Source organism: Gymnoscopelus braueri, assembly GCF_963280865.1.
Source record: "Gymnoscopelus braueri genome assembly, chromosome: 3".
NCBI lineage: Eukaryota > Metazoa > Chordata > Actinopteri > Myctophiformes > Myctophidae > Gymnoscopelus > Gymnoscopelus braueri.
In genome coordinates, this window is record NC_137612.1 from 14,972,715 (window position 1) to 14,987,061 (window position 14,347).

The 14,347-nt window shown below is 40.7% G+C and overlaps 2 protein-coding genes across 5 annotated transcripts in view; both read left to right on the forward strand.

The window, feature by feature from the left end:
- LOC308080678 (sphingolipid delta(4)-desaturase DES1-like) overlaps positions 1–14,347 on the forward strand; it is a 252,203-nt gene that overhangs the window by 158,280 nt on the left and 79,576 nt on the right. The window lies entirely within an intron of this gene.
- Positions 3,403–14,347, forward strand: part of inavab (innate immunity activator b) — a 47,364-nt gene continuing 36,419 nt past the window's right edge. Inside the window, exons 1-2 of one of the 3 annotated variants that reach the window (XM_080422527.1) lie at positions 3,426–3,528; positions 5,067–5,303. The gene's annotated coding sequence lies outside the window, so the exon portion shown is untranslated. Of the gene's footprint in view, positions 3,529–5,066; positions 5,304–13,835; positions 13,988–14,347 lie in introns of those variants that run through there. The other 2 variants (XM_080422528.1, XM_080422526.1) reach the window with 2 other exon arrangements.

Consider the following 14,347-nt stretch of genomic DNA (forward strand, 5'->3'; position numbering starts at 1 on the left):
TCAGGTTACAACAAAGCCGCCCCCGCTCTTGCCGTGTTCAAAGCCTTCCTCAAAACCCACCTTTTCAGACTTGCTTTCCCCACCTAAATCAAACCAAATCTCCCTTTCTAGTACTTCTTAGTCTTAGCTTAATGTTTTTAGCCTTTTAACTTTTTTGCTCCTAATAAAGTTGTTTATTTTGATTTGTTTTGTAACGCCACTTTGGGTACTAAGAAAAGCACTATATAAGTCTGATGTATTATTATTATTATTATTATTATTATTATTATTATTATTATTATTATTATTATTATTATTATTATTATTATTATTATTGTTATTATTATTATTATTATTATTATTATTATTATTACATAGTAGTACTTTTAGTTTCCCCCCGGGCTCCTCAGACATTGGAGCACCATTAGTAAATGTAAGAATAAAAAAGAAAGGGGGGAAATGTATTAGGTGCTTGAAGGTGCTGTGCTGTTGATAAACTCATACCGCATAACATACAGCATCTGCATGCTCACAATATTATTGTGAGCATGGAGATACTGTAAGTTAATGGTTCTCAACCTTGTCACGCCGCGACCTCCCAAAATAATCATATTTTAACTGGGGACCCCACAAAAATAATCATATTTTAACTGGGGACCCCACAAAAATAATCATATTTTAACTGGGGACCCCCCACCCTGACACACACTTGGCATTATAGGAGTTGAGGCAGTACATTTTGTTTGACTCGGTTCCACAGATACTCTAAATATTGTGAAAATAGCAGATCTACAAGCTCACGTGAGTGTTATGAGCTATTTTCTAAACGTTTGCCTCTTTCTTATATTATTTGATAATTTGGCCAATGTTTCACCAGTTTGTATAGTTTGTTGATTACCTTGCAGTATGCAGTAATGGTCTTTTTTCTTTCCTTTCTTTCTTTCTTTCTTTTTTATTCAAAAGATCTTAAAAGTCCTTAAATTGTCACTTCACTGTCATCTGGGAACCCCCCCAAAATCATATGTGTCAGTGTCCTTGCTGTTGTTCATCACACAGCCCCCCCCCAAAGGCCACACAGGCCTTTGGGGGGGGGGGTCACATGATTATCTGTGGTTTGGTTGTTTAATATCAACCACTACAAGTAATTCCATTATGTACTTGTGAGAGCAGTACTCAATAATATTGATTGATAAAAAATTGTATTAACAAGATTGTTAACAGTACTACAGGTACGGTCAAAATTTAAAAAGAATAACGCAAAAAGCCCGCAGGATACTGTCACATTGACAAGGTTCTACTTTGACTGTGAAGCCTTAGTTCTACAAAGACATAATGTCTGGTAGGATATCTGATAGAATAGGTTATATCAAGTCCTAGCAATCTATAAGTCAATAACATTTTTGATGAACTCAGAATGCTTGTAGGAAGTAAAGTGTTTAGCATCAGCTGCAGAGCTGTAAATGGAAAATTATCACCACACTTTGTCATTCTTTTTTCCATGTAGGCTACTACATCTTTATTGACTATAAAAGGCAGTTCCTGTAGAAACTGTGTGAGCTCGCTGAAAACACATACAGTGTACAAAATATGTTAATTAGACATTTAATTTCAGAGAAATATTCCTTCAAATGTACAAAAAGTTAATATTAATACTGCTTTCAACAGTGATCAGAAAAAGGCAAGTTAACTTACAAAATGTAAGATGTTTGAAGTAGAATTTCTATCACAAAGTATGTAAGTTATAAGTTTTTAGAGTAACGTAGAAGTGTATGTTATATAGAATAAAAAGCAAAGAGGACATGAGTGTGCTCACTGAGTCTACCAATAAAGTGAAATGGAGAAGTGAAAACAGTGTACAGACGGGTTCTTTACATAGCCTCACAGATTCAATCAGGAACTGCAACGTCTAGCGATAATAATCTATTTCATTTATAACACCAACAGTGTCTCACCAACTCAGTTTGGTTAACAGAAAAGGTGTGTGTGTGTGTGTGTGTGTGTGTGTGTTTGTGTGTGTGTGTGTGTGTGTGTGTGTGTGTGTGTGTGTGTGTGTGTGTGTGTGTGTGTGTGTGTGTGTGTGTGTGTGTGTGTGTGTGTGTGTGTGTGTGTGCGTGCGTGCGTGCGTGCGTGCGTGCGTGCGTGTGTGTGTGTGTGTGTGTCCTCATAGTTGTCCCCAGAAAACACATGATGAATAAATAAATCGTTAAAGTAGCACTGTAACTTTCTTTTAAGGAATAAAATGTAATTTTGTCCAATTTGTATGGTAGACTATGTTAATACAATATAACTTATACAATTGAGGTGGTTGTGTCACCTATACTGGCTGGCAAGTGGTATTGGTTGTAGCTCAAAGTGCAATATCTCCCCATGACAAGTGTTTGTCCCGTCTTAGCTCAACAGGCATTTTGTCTCTCATGCAGGAGACGCGGGTTCGAATCCAAGGACATAAAAGTCTCTCTGTCATCTACGGCAGTGGTTCTCAACTGGGTTGGGTGGCCAAATTATTTTGGTGGGTTCCCCAGATGCTTTGCTTTAATGTGGAACATTGTTTTCGCATCAACAGTAAACAAACCAACATACAGTATAAGTGTATACAGGGTATCTGCACATTTCTATAGTTACAATTTAATGACTTTTAAGATTACTTTTTAATTACTTGTAGTTTGGCTATTTTCACAATATTTATCTGTGGAACCGAGTCAAACTAAATGTAATAGCTTATTTTGGGGCCTTTCCTCTTCTACCACGGATTTGAACCCGGTTTCCTGTGCAAATGCGGAAATGTATGCAAGCAGCATACCGAAACATCATGACCACGGCCAAATCCAATCAGTAGCAAGCAGCATTACACATCACCGGTTTGGCCCTGTTTGGCCTGCCTCAGACCACCCTAGAGTGGGGTCATAATTGGCACCCTTTTCGGCCTTCTTCGGCCCCACAGAGCCCACTTTGCCGTTTATATGGAAACGACGGCACAAGTAGGCTGTGTGGTGTGGTCACTGTGGTGTGGTGTGGTGTCGTCACTGTGGTGTGGTGTGGTGTGGTGTGTGAATGGTTGAATGGTGAATGAATGGTCATTATTAAAGATGGGGCTTACATTGCTTCAGTCATCAAATCAATTTCTGTAGGCCTACTTTTTTAATGGATGAAATTGTGCCCATTATTTTCCAATGCTTGTAAAGCAAGCCTGATAAAAGTAGCAAACATCTACTCTGTTAAAAAACAAGTTCAGGGGGAGGACCCCCAGACCCCCCGCTAGCCACGCCCCCAACCGATCTCCTGGATTCTGACAGTCCAATGTTGGCAGCCCTGGCTGTGCTGTGCTGTGCTGTGCTGTGCTGTGCTGTGCTGTGCTGTGCTGTGCTGTGCTGTGCTGTGCTGTGCTGTGCTGTGCTGTGCTGTGCTGTGGTGCGGTGCGGTGCGGTGCGGTGTGGGGACTTGCCAGTGGGGACCCAGTGGACCAGTAGGAGAACTTCACCGCCATGGACCAGTAGGCAGTGGTGGACTAAGTACATTTACTTAAGTACTGTACTTAAGTAAAATTTTGAGGTATTTGTACTTTACTTGAGTATTTCCGATTTCCAATACTTTTACTTCTACTCCACTACATCTCCGAGGCAAATATTTTACTTTTATTCCACTACAATTATTTGAAAACTTTAGTTACTAGCTACTTTTCAGATATAAATTATGATATTATAAAACATACATTAACCACTTTAGCTTTATTTTATACGATCTACAAGCTCACAACGCGTCGCATCGCGACGCGTTGTGAGCTTGTAGATCTGCTATTTTCAAACATTTTAGTACTTTTACTTTTGGTACCTTAAGTACATTTTGATACTAATACTTTGGGAGGGGTCCACGGCCAAATACATTGGCTTGGCCCTATTTTGGGGGTCTTTCAAGGACACTCATGAAAAAGGTTTGAGGGGAGGACCAACCCACTACAGAATGTGATTAGGCTACCGCTACTTCACAACATATGATGAGAAGTTGGGCATGATTTATTTGTAACTGTTATGCTCTTAAATCAGAACAGTGAACAGTGAATTTTAAAAAGTGATAAAAAAAAGATTTGTGATGATTTCAATTTGAATGAATCTTGAAACTTCTATTATTATTTACAAAAGTAAAACATGTCCTGTAGCAGGCATTATTATTATTACATTAGTAATATTGTTATTATTTAATTTAGTTTAGCTCTTTTCTCTTATCAATAAGTTCAGAGGAACCAGACGTTCTGTTTAGAGAGCATCGGTTCCATAGCCGATGCTCTGCTGCCCTCTAGTGGCTGGGATTTACAAAGAGTCAGACCCCTAACAAACATTGAGGTTACAAACACAAACAAAGCACATTGTTTCCATGGTTACCATATGATTCTTATTCTGAGCTCACCTGAAAAGTAAACTCAACAAAGTGCTGTTGAAATTAACACAACATTAACACGACAAATGCTCTCACACAATAGATGCAGAAAGCCTTTCTTTTCTGCTTTTGCATACCTGCCCACCCCCCCTCTCCTTCCCCTCCTCCCCCGCCCTTCCCTCCTCCTCTCCGCCCCGCCCTCCTCCTCTCCGCCCCGCCCCACAAATAGCAGGACATTGGTAGTGTTGCCATGTCTGCTTATTATAAGCGACTTTGGGCTTGTCGTTCTGTAATGTTGCTTGTATTGTAAATGTTGGTAGTTGCAGGTTTTTTGGGGGCTTGCTTCTAAAGTGTAGTTGTTTATTTAGGCTTGTTTCCTAATGTTGTTTAAACCAGTGGTTCTCAAACATTTTGCCCCCAAATGATTTGTCTGCAGACCCCCATCTGAAAACAAATATCCATGAATGTGCTGTTTAATTGATGGAAAAGAAGTATTTTTTTGGATGAGCTACTCCTTTAAAATGTTAAAATTATTCAAAATATTTTATTTATTTTTCATATCAGATCTACAAGCTCACAACGCATGGTGACGCGTAGTGAGCTTGTAGATCAGCTATTCTCAAATTGCTGATGTACACAGCCATAGGGTTCAAGTGGGATGCATATTAGACCGTGTTGCTTGTTTCTCTCGCAAAACCTGGCAACACACATAGCAGGACATGGAGGGAGTTCCAGTGAGTGGAGAGGAGGACTTCCAGCCAGCAGCTGGATGGATGATGCATGCATGGATTGGATGATGGGGGGCTGCAACTAAAGTTGATCTCCAAACCCCCCCAACCCCCCCTTTCCCACCCAAACCCCCCCCCCAACCCAACCCCAACACAAACCCGTGTGCATGTTGTGTGTGAATGTGATGTTCCTCTACATCTGGACTAGGACAGGACCTCTGTAAGGTAAAGGACATCTTGTTTTATTATCTCCTCTATATTTTAATCTATGTTAGAGAAGAGAAACCCTTTTATTGTGCTCTGATCTGGACTGAATGATGCAACAATAAAGCATGGAGACAATCATAGAATAGAATAGAATAGAGAGCACAATGTGTGAGCTAACTACAACTAGCTCCCTGGGTAGCCTACTACTATAGCTGAAAAGCTTGCAGGTTTTTAGATTTAAGATTAAGATCGAAATGTCGTGCATGCATCCATGGAGGGATTTACGTTCCTCAAAGTTTCTAGGGTGGTGAAAACTATGCATGCATTTATGTTTTTATGCATGCATAGTTTTCAGGATCAGTTGTCCTGTGCTGTAGAAATAACCCTCATGCTGCTGCTAGCAAAGACCACCTTCTATAAACTCACATAGACTTTTTGCAGCATTCCATCAGCTAGCTGCAGCAGTGGCTGGATGGATGATGAAATGTATTGTTGGATTTTATACACCCAACTCAATGTTTACTCTATAGCAGCCAGGGCAGGTCTAGTACTCTGATTTGTTGATGCTTTTGGTTTGCCACCTCTTCAAATAAATCTGTGCATGGGCATGCACAGATTTATCTTTCAAGTGTCCTCTCTCTCACACGGTTGTTTTTAGTTGTGGGCAGGGAGTAGGGTGACTATTGAATGATATAATGTAATTATTATGCATTAGTTCACAAACAGTTATTTGCACGAGATTGTATTTACTGTTTTCTGGGAAGAGAGACTGTAATTAGCTTATTATTTCAGGTTATAGACTGGATTGATTGATTGATTGATTGATTGATTGATTGATTGATTGATTGATTGATTGATTGATTGAATACTTTATTAACAGTTTGCAAAAGGCACAGAGGTATGATTATACAATATTGCTAAAAGGATAACACTAACAGCCCTGAGCTGAGGGCTTGTTTCCATTGTGGTCAATTCATCTCAAGGATGTTTTACTTAAGTTGTGAGTGACTGATTGAATGATATTGATGTTTTCTGGGAAGAGCCACTATAATTAGCTTATTATTATTTCAGGCTATAGACTGTTTAGATGAATCTTTTTATCTGTTTATCTGATTGCAATGACTTATCATTGTAGGAGACAGAATGAGCAGGGACACAGCAATGTGCTGTGCAGCCCTCTGACCAATAATGCAACAATAAGATAATATAAGGCAGTAGTTCTCAAACTTTTTCATGTTAAGGACCCCCAAATTGTTATGTATTTGGCTGGGGACCCCCTTCTGAAAAGAGTTTGTGCCAGGGATCCCCCCAGAAGAGAAGATTTAAATTAAATGAAAAATGTTCAAAAATAGCAGATACACAAGCTCTGCGGAGCTTGTGTATCTGCTGTTTTTGAATAGCCAACGACGTATAAATGGATAAAGTGGTTAAAATGATTGTGATGATACTTTAGCTGGGGACCCCTGGAACCAATGATGTAAGGCAGGGGTCTCCAACAGAGGGTCTGGGACCCCTAGGGGGTCCTCAGAGTTATTACAGGGGGGGCGCCAAATCTTTGTGTGATATGATTATTATAATTTTGTATACATTAACCGCTTGAACCCTATAGCATCCCTTTTCTCACAACGCCTCACAACGCTGTGTTGTGAGCTTGTAGATCTGCTATTTTTGGCTAAAGAGGTATATAGGTGTAGTGGGAAAAAAGAGCAGACCAAGTAAAAAAAGAAAAGTTTAATCTGAAACACAATTTTATACAATATAGAGGGGGTCCTTGCTTAATCTCTATCTCAGCCAGGGGGTCCTTGGCCTGAAAAACGTTGAAGACTCCTGATGTAAGGGAATTAAGGAGCAGAATATTTGTAATATGTCACCCTATACTGTCACTAATGACATGTGACGTGTGCATAACCTAAAGCCCTCTATGCATTGACCTGAGGTTTATTGGCTCTCATTGTTCCCTTTGTATGCAGAGTTCTGTCTCTAGTGGCTGTCATGGTAACTAAAGTCCACTTTTAGAAGGATTACCAGAAACTAATAAAGCAGCACGAGGAAGTTAACAAACCTGCAGCTTCCTGTTCTTTCTTAACCAGAAGGACAAAACAGAAGAAATGTGATATTGATTAAGAGAGAGGAGGAACCAACAATGTCACAAATGTACTTTGTTGTGTTTGCTAGTCACAGTGTTAGGCTACATAATGTCTCTGTCAGGAAACCTCATATGTCCAAAACTGTGACTTAAAATATCAGATCTACAAGCTTAAATCGCGCCGCTTCGCGTCATGTTTCGAGCTCGTAGATCTGCTGTTTTTGACACTTTTGTGTGACACTGTAGTATGATGAAGTGGTTAAAATGATTGAAACTCATTTCGCCCTTTAATTTATGAAATTAAATGTATTACTGTAATTACATGGTAATGGCAAATTTATAAAGGCGTTTCTCCGTTCAGTTAGGCTCAACTGGGGGGCAACAGGCTATAAGTACCCCCTGGGGGTTCCCTGGATGTTGCCCATGATATACAAGCTCTAACTAAGAAATATCAGAAATACCACATCTTTACACAGTTTCCGTCACACCTCTTCATTATGCTCAATTAGTACCTTTGGTTTAGGCCACTGGTTCTCAACCTTTTTAAGGCTGCGACCCCCCCCCCTCCCAAAAAAAACAACATATTGGAACTGGGGACCCCCCAACCAAGCACATGGTCCATGGAATTGTAGGAGTTGAGGTATTACATTTAGTTTGACTCCGTTCCACAGATAAATATTGTGAAAATAGTCGATTGCGTTGCGAGGCGCATGTAGATCGGGTATTTTCACAATATTTTCTCAGGTAGTATTTCACAATTTGGCCAATGTTTGAAATTATTTTATTGTATAGTTTGTTAACGCAGTAATAGTCTTGTTTGGCTGAGCCATGAGGCCCATAGGGCAGGAGCCTATCTCCTGTTTCTGTAGCGTGTGGCGGCTTGACGCTAGTATGCCGCTTGTATGTCAGGGACTCCCCCCCCCCCAATCCAAACCTTGATGCTGAGTGCCAAGCAGGGAGGCATTGGGTCCCTTTTTTGTTTTTTTTGTTGAGTCTTTGGTATGACCCGGCCGGGGGAATCGAACCCCAACTTCCCAGTCTCAGGGCGGACTCTCTAACTAACCACAAGGCCACTGAGATGGTCGTTAACATTACATCCAGTAAAACTAAATAGTCAGACATGGCTCCTACATCGATGTGGGAAAAAAGATTGATTGTGTTGACATTCTTGCCTCATGGAAACTGAGCGTGGTCCATGGCACATAGTGGCTGTATAGCAGCAGGCTAGTAGTAGTAACACTTATAAAAAGGCCTGAAGGATATTCAAAGAATTCCGTTTAGCCAGCTGTTGTGTGTCGCTGGCTGCTGCTGGCTTCACAAATGTCCTGTCTGTGTCACTCTGGGATTTGTGGTTTCATAAACGCAGCCATGAAGCCAACCATGACATCCACCAACTGGACCGCTTGATTCATGTTCATTCATGTTCAGCACTGACTGCAGCACAGCTCTGTTTGTACAAACTGAACCATTGACCCTAATGGCCATCATCATGCATTTAAAGAAATGGCACTATATACTGTAGATAAATATATCGTCTCTGTTGGGGTGGAGGCCTCTTATGTTCAAAACTGTTGCTTTTCAGGATTCAAATTCAAAAGTAGCAGATCTACAAGCTCGAAACGCGTAGCTTCGCGCCGCGTTTCGAGCGTGTAGATCTGCTACTTTTGGATGCTTTTCTGTGACGCTGTTATGATCAAACAGGGCGTTCATTTACGAATAAACGCAAAAAGTGAAAGTTTGGAGATAAGAGGTTTCTGCCCAATGATATGCCTAATGTCCAGGAAAGTGAGAAGTATAGAATCTACTGCAGGGGTTCCCAACCTTTTCCAGCTCGACAACAAAAATACGTACAATATGAATGAACTGCATTCGCAGTATTTAAGTATGTTTCTTTTTAATTTTCGACTAAATTCAAAAAAAAAAAGAAGGTGTATAGGAAATGACAAAAAAAAAAGAGAAAGGATTATCCTGAGCCATTGTTTGGGAAACAGTGGGGATACTCTATTGGAACCACACAGTGGCTTTCAGACTACTTGGCATGAGTTACATTCTTGCAGTGGTCCCACCTCACCAGCAATGTTTAAATCTTGTAATCTTGTGCTTATCATGGAGCATATGTCTGTCACATGGCCTGCCTCTCTGCCAGTAGACAGACAGTTACTATTGTTTAATCCGATCATCTTTTTAAAGCTCCCCTTTTGAGCGCTTGGGTGGTGCAGAGGTAAAGTGCCTGCCTGGCCACCACCACTGAGTGAGGTTGTCGGTTCGAATCCACCGTGGTGCATCCGGCTTTGTTGAGCGTCTATACGAAACCCAATTGTCCCGTGTTTCGGGGGAGGGAAGCAGTGATAATTGTCACTGCAACGTATTCCTACGGCCTGGGGCGGCACTTGTCGGCAGGGAGTGTTGGGCGGGAGGAGTAGGACGAAGGCTCTACATCCTCCTAGTGGGGGCTCCTCACCAGTCAGTAGGATACAACAGCAGTGAGTGACAATACAGAAATGTGTGTGGGGAGGAATTAATAATTGGCATAACGACTTGTCCTCCTGCCCGGTAATCGAACCTTGGTCTGTGATGGAATCTCTACTTGGCCAGGGGAGATATTGCACCTATACAGTATGAACTTCAGGCAGTACTACTTGTCATTGTAATAAGTCCTACCTGACACAAGGGTTTAAAAATGTCTCAATGGAAGAGTAGAGAGACCTCCTCCAACCTGTCGCAGATGTAGTAGTCATATTGTATTAACATACTCTAGCTACCATACAAATGTAGTTATATTGTATTAACATACTTTTTGTTGCTACTACTGTTGTTTGTGAAGTGGGCCCTAAGAGACATGAGGCATGCTAACAATGTTGAGGCCTAAGGGCCCTTACCCCTTATGCCTAAACCTATTAGACATTTTCTACTATTTTGAAAAACATTTTAAAATAGTTCAAATCGCTGATCTACAAGCTCCCAATGTGTCGATGTAGATCGGCTATTTTCACTATTTGAAAATGTTTTTTCCAAAATAGTAAAACAAAAAAAGAAGAAAAAAGCCAAAAATGTTTAGGCATTAGTGGTAAGGCAAGGACAAGATAGGGCCCTTAATGTGGGAAAGACCAAACCAAAAAGTCTTTTTTTTCCTTCCGTTTTTTCACTTGCTGCTATGGTATGTCGGTGCCATCGTGTCATTCGACACGTTCTGCTTTTGGTGTCTGAGAATTGCTGGACTTTGTCCAGAGTGTCTCTGTGCGTGGATTCCTGGAGAGCCAGAGAGAATATCGGGATTCTCCCTGAATGTGAACCATGCATTTTACACAGCAGGTGCTGAGCCTGTTGTGAGCCTGGAGGCCTGACCCCGGCCACAGTTTGTCAAATTGGACATAGTCCCCCCCCCTACACCCTCTGGTAGTCTGGTTAGTAGACTTGGAGTCTATATTCGTTGGAATTATAGATATGGCATATCTCGGCTGTCAGGGCAGAAACCAACTATGTCCAAAAATATTGACTTTTCAGGATATGAAAAAAGAAACATGTTTTTAACACCATTCTATCCGGGAACGCATCTCTGTCATTTTAGATTTATTTGGCTATTCAAAAATAGCAGATATACAAGCTCATAGCGTGGCACCGATTTATGGAACAAAACAAAAAAGTAGAAAAACAGAGATAGTTGGTTTCTGCCCGACAGCGTTGATAGGTAACCGGAAGACTCACCCCAAAACACGCTCGCCCCCATTTTTACGCGGACCACCGGTTCTTGTATTTGTTTTACTGAGGATAAGGTTAGAAATAAATTTAGGGTTAGGCATAGGTTTTACTGAGGTTAAGCTCAGGAATAAGGTTAGGTTTTGGCACTGTTTTACTGAGGTTACGTTTAGGAATACCAGGTGAATACCGCCGGATTTGCCTCGGGGCGACTGTGTTTTGGGGCGAGCGTTTTGGTATTCCGACGCTATAGTAGTAAAATGATGAAAATATTTCTGGTTCTAGTTCATGTTTCAGATACCAAAGAACAGCATTGTTTGATGGGCCCTTAAACAGCCAGGAGGTGGCAGTAGATTTTCATGGACCGGTATTTGACAAGTTTTATTGGCAGAGCAGCTGCAACATAAGTTAAACAATGCCTACATATTGTCATTCCATAATAAGTCCAAAGAGCAGTCATAGAGAACTGACAATGCTGCTGTGTCACGTTTTTTTCTGCTTAGAATATGAAACTGCAGCCAGTAGACAGTTGTATGCTAGTGTGTGCAGTGGTGGAAAGTACATTTACTCAAGTACTGTACTTGAGTACAATTCTGAGGCATTTTTTACTTTTCTGGAGTATTTCCAATTCTCTGTACTTTTACGTCTACTCCACTACATCTCCGAGGCAAATATTTGTACTTTTTACTCCACTACAATTATTCGAAAACTTTAGTTACTAGTTACTTTGTGGATTTTTATTATTATTACAAAACATACATTGACCACTTCAGCCCTATATACATTTCGGCCATTTGAAAATAGCCGATCTACAAGCTCACAATGCATCGCGATATTGTGAGCTTGTAGATCTGCTATTTTCAAAAGATTTGAAAACTTGTGAAATGGGACATTCTGCATAATGCGTACTTTCTACTTTTGGTACTTTAAGTACACTTTGATAACAATACTTATGTACTTTTACTCAAGTTAATTTTGAATTGCGGACTTTTAATTCTAACATATTTCTACATTGCAGTATTGATACTTTTACTTAAGTAAAAAAAGGGTGTACTTTTAGTTTTTCCACCACTGAGTGTGTGTAACAGAAGCATTGATTCGTCTTGGGGGGTTGGGAGTTAGTAGGGGGTTGATGTTCTGCCAAAAGTATTCTTTAGATTCTTTAGAGAAAGTAGACATTCGCTTGGAATTGTTCCTCATATTTCAGCCTAAAGAAGAACTTGGGAACCACTTTAAACACTTAATTGCTCCGATATGTATTTTGGGCAGTGCTGTTTGCCTAGGATCTCGATACTGCTGCCCTTTTGAAAGCAAAGGATTAGGTAATGGTTTGCAAGTTTCAGTCCGTTTACCGGTTATCGCCTCACAGCTCTCAGAAGAAATACTGATAAGAGTTTAAAGTGAAATGTTAATTCATCATTATCATCATCTTAAATCAGTGTTATTGTTGACACAGTTCCAAACTCTAGTACAAGAGCAGAGTGTTATATGACTCCTGACCAGCGTTGCCATGTCTGCTTATTATGAGCGACTTTGGGCGTGTCTTTCTGTAAAGTTGCTTGTATTGGTAGTTGCAGGTTGCGTTTTTTTGGGGAGCTTGATTCTAAAGTGCTTATTTGGGCTTGTTTCCTCATGCTGTTTAAATCAGTGGTTCTCAAAATAAGTTCATGTCAAGGACCCTCAATTTAATATGTATTTGTCAGCAGACCCGCCCATCTGAATTTTTTTTTGTGCCAGGGACCCCTCAGCATAATAGAATATTTCTGACTAGCATTTAAGTCTAGTGCTGACACCGGTTCACATACAATTTGTGGATTTTGACCCTGCAGGTTTGTGCGTGTGTAGTAGTGTCAACCTTTAAATACCACGTCTAGTCCTTCCAATCTCCTCTTCATTTTAAGCATTGCGGTCATCTGTGAGGTTATTTTCTCATGAGTTACCACCCTAAAAAAATGTCAGTCACATTAAAATCAATGGGTTAAAATGTTCCTCATTTACCTCAGCCGACACGACTGTGTAAAGGTAGGGATTTAATGTAACTGTCAGGGTAAGTCAGATGTGCTGGTTGTTATGTCCTAGATTCTGCCAATTGTATTGATAGCTACCATTCCTCCTTCGTTAATGGGATCGTTGTGAACTTGTAGATCTGCTATTTTCAAATAGATGTGGTAGCCTAGTCTAGTGGTTCCCAAACTGGGGTCGAGGGGGGGGGGGGGGGGTCAAATTATTTTGGGGGGTCCCCAGATGATTAGCTTAATGTACAACATTGTATTCTCACTCAACAGTAAACTAACACACATTATAAGTGTATACAGGGTATCTGCACATTTAAAGTGACAATTTAATGACCTTTAAGACCTTTTTAATACTAAATTGGCCAAATTGTTAATTATTACATAAGAAATAGGCAAATATTGTGAAAATAGCCGATCTACAAGCTCACAATGCCTCGCAGTGTGAGGCGTTGTGAGCTTGTAGTTTGGCTATTTTCACAATATTTATCTGAGGAATTCCAAGTGCTTGTCAGGGTGGGGGGTCCCCAGTTCAAATATGATTATTTTGGGGGGTCGCGGCCTGAAAAGTTTGGGAACCCTTGGCCTAGTCGCTTCTTATGCGCTTTTCTTCATAGACCTGGTTGCTTATGTCTCTCGCAAAATCTGGCAACGCTGCCCCTGACTCCTGTGTTCTCAGCCTTGTGGCCTTGTGGCCACTCCCACTCAATGGGCGAGTCTCACTAGCAGTAAGTGGGTGAGTCTCTCTCGCTCTCTCTCACACCTACTTTACACTCTGCTCACCAAAGCATTGTTACTTCAGTTACTTCAACCATTCAATTCAAGGAATTCTAGACGCAACTTTACACTTTATCAAGATTTTGTTGCATTTTCTTTCATTCTTTTTTTTTGAACAGGCTGCCAATGAAGTAAGTGCTTTTTTTTGTATGGGATATACTATACTGTCCTTCTGACACAATGTTGCTCTATGTATTTTTTAATTCATTACGTTTTTTCATGAGTCTTTTCTAGGCCAGTTAGTTCTAAAACATAAACATTTCAATGACCCCGATAACTCTTGAGAGTGTACAAATGGAACCAAATGGACCCGGTTCCATTTGTACACTCTCAGAGTTCCAGACTGGTAAAGGGTCCATTTAGAACCCCCTCAAGGAATCCTGAGGGGTCCCTGGCCTGGACCCCAACTTTTTGAGAACCACTGCTTTCTAGGCTATAGCTCAGGGGTCTTCAACAGGCGGGTCCGGGACCCCTAGGGGGTCCTCAGAGTT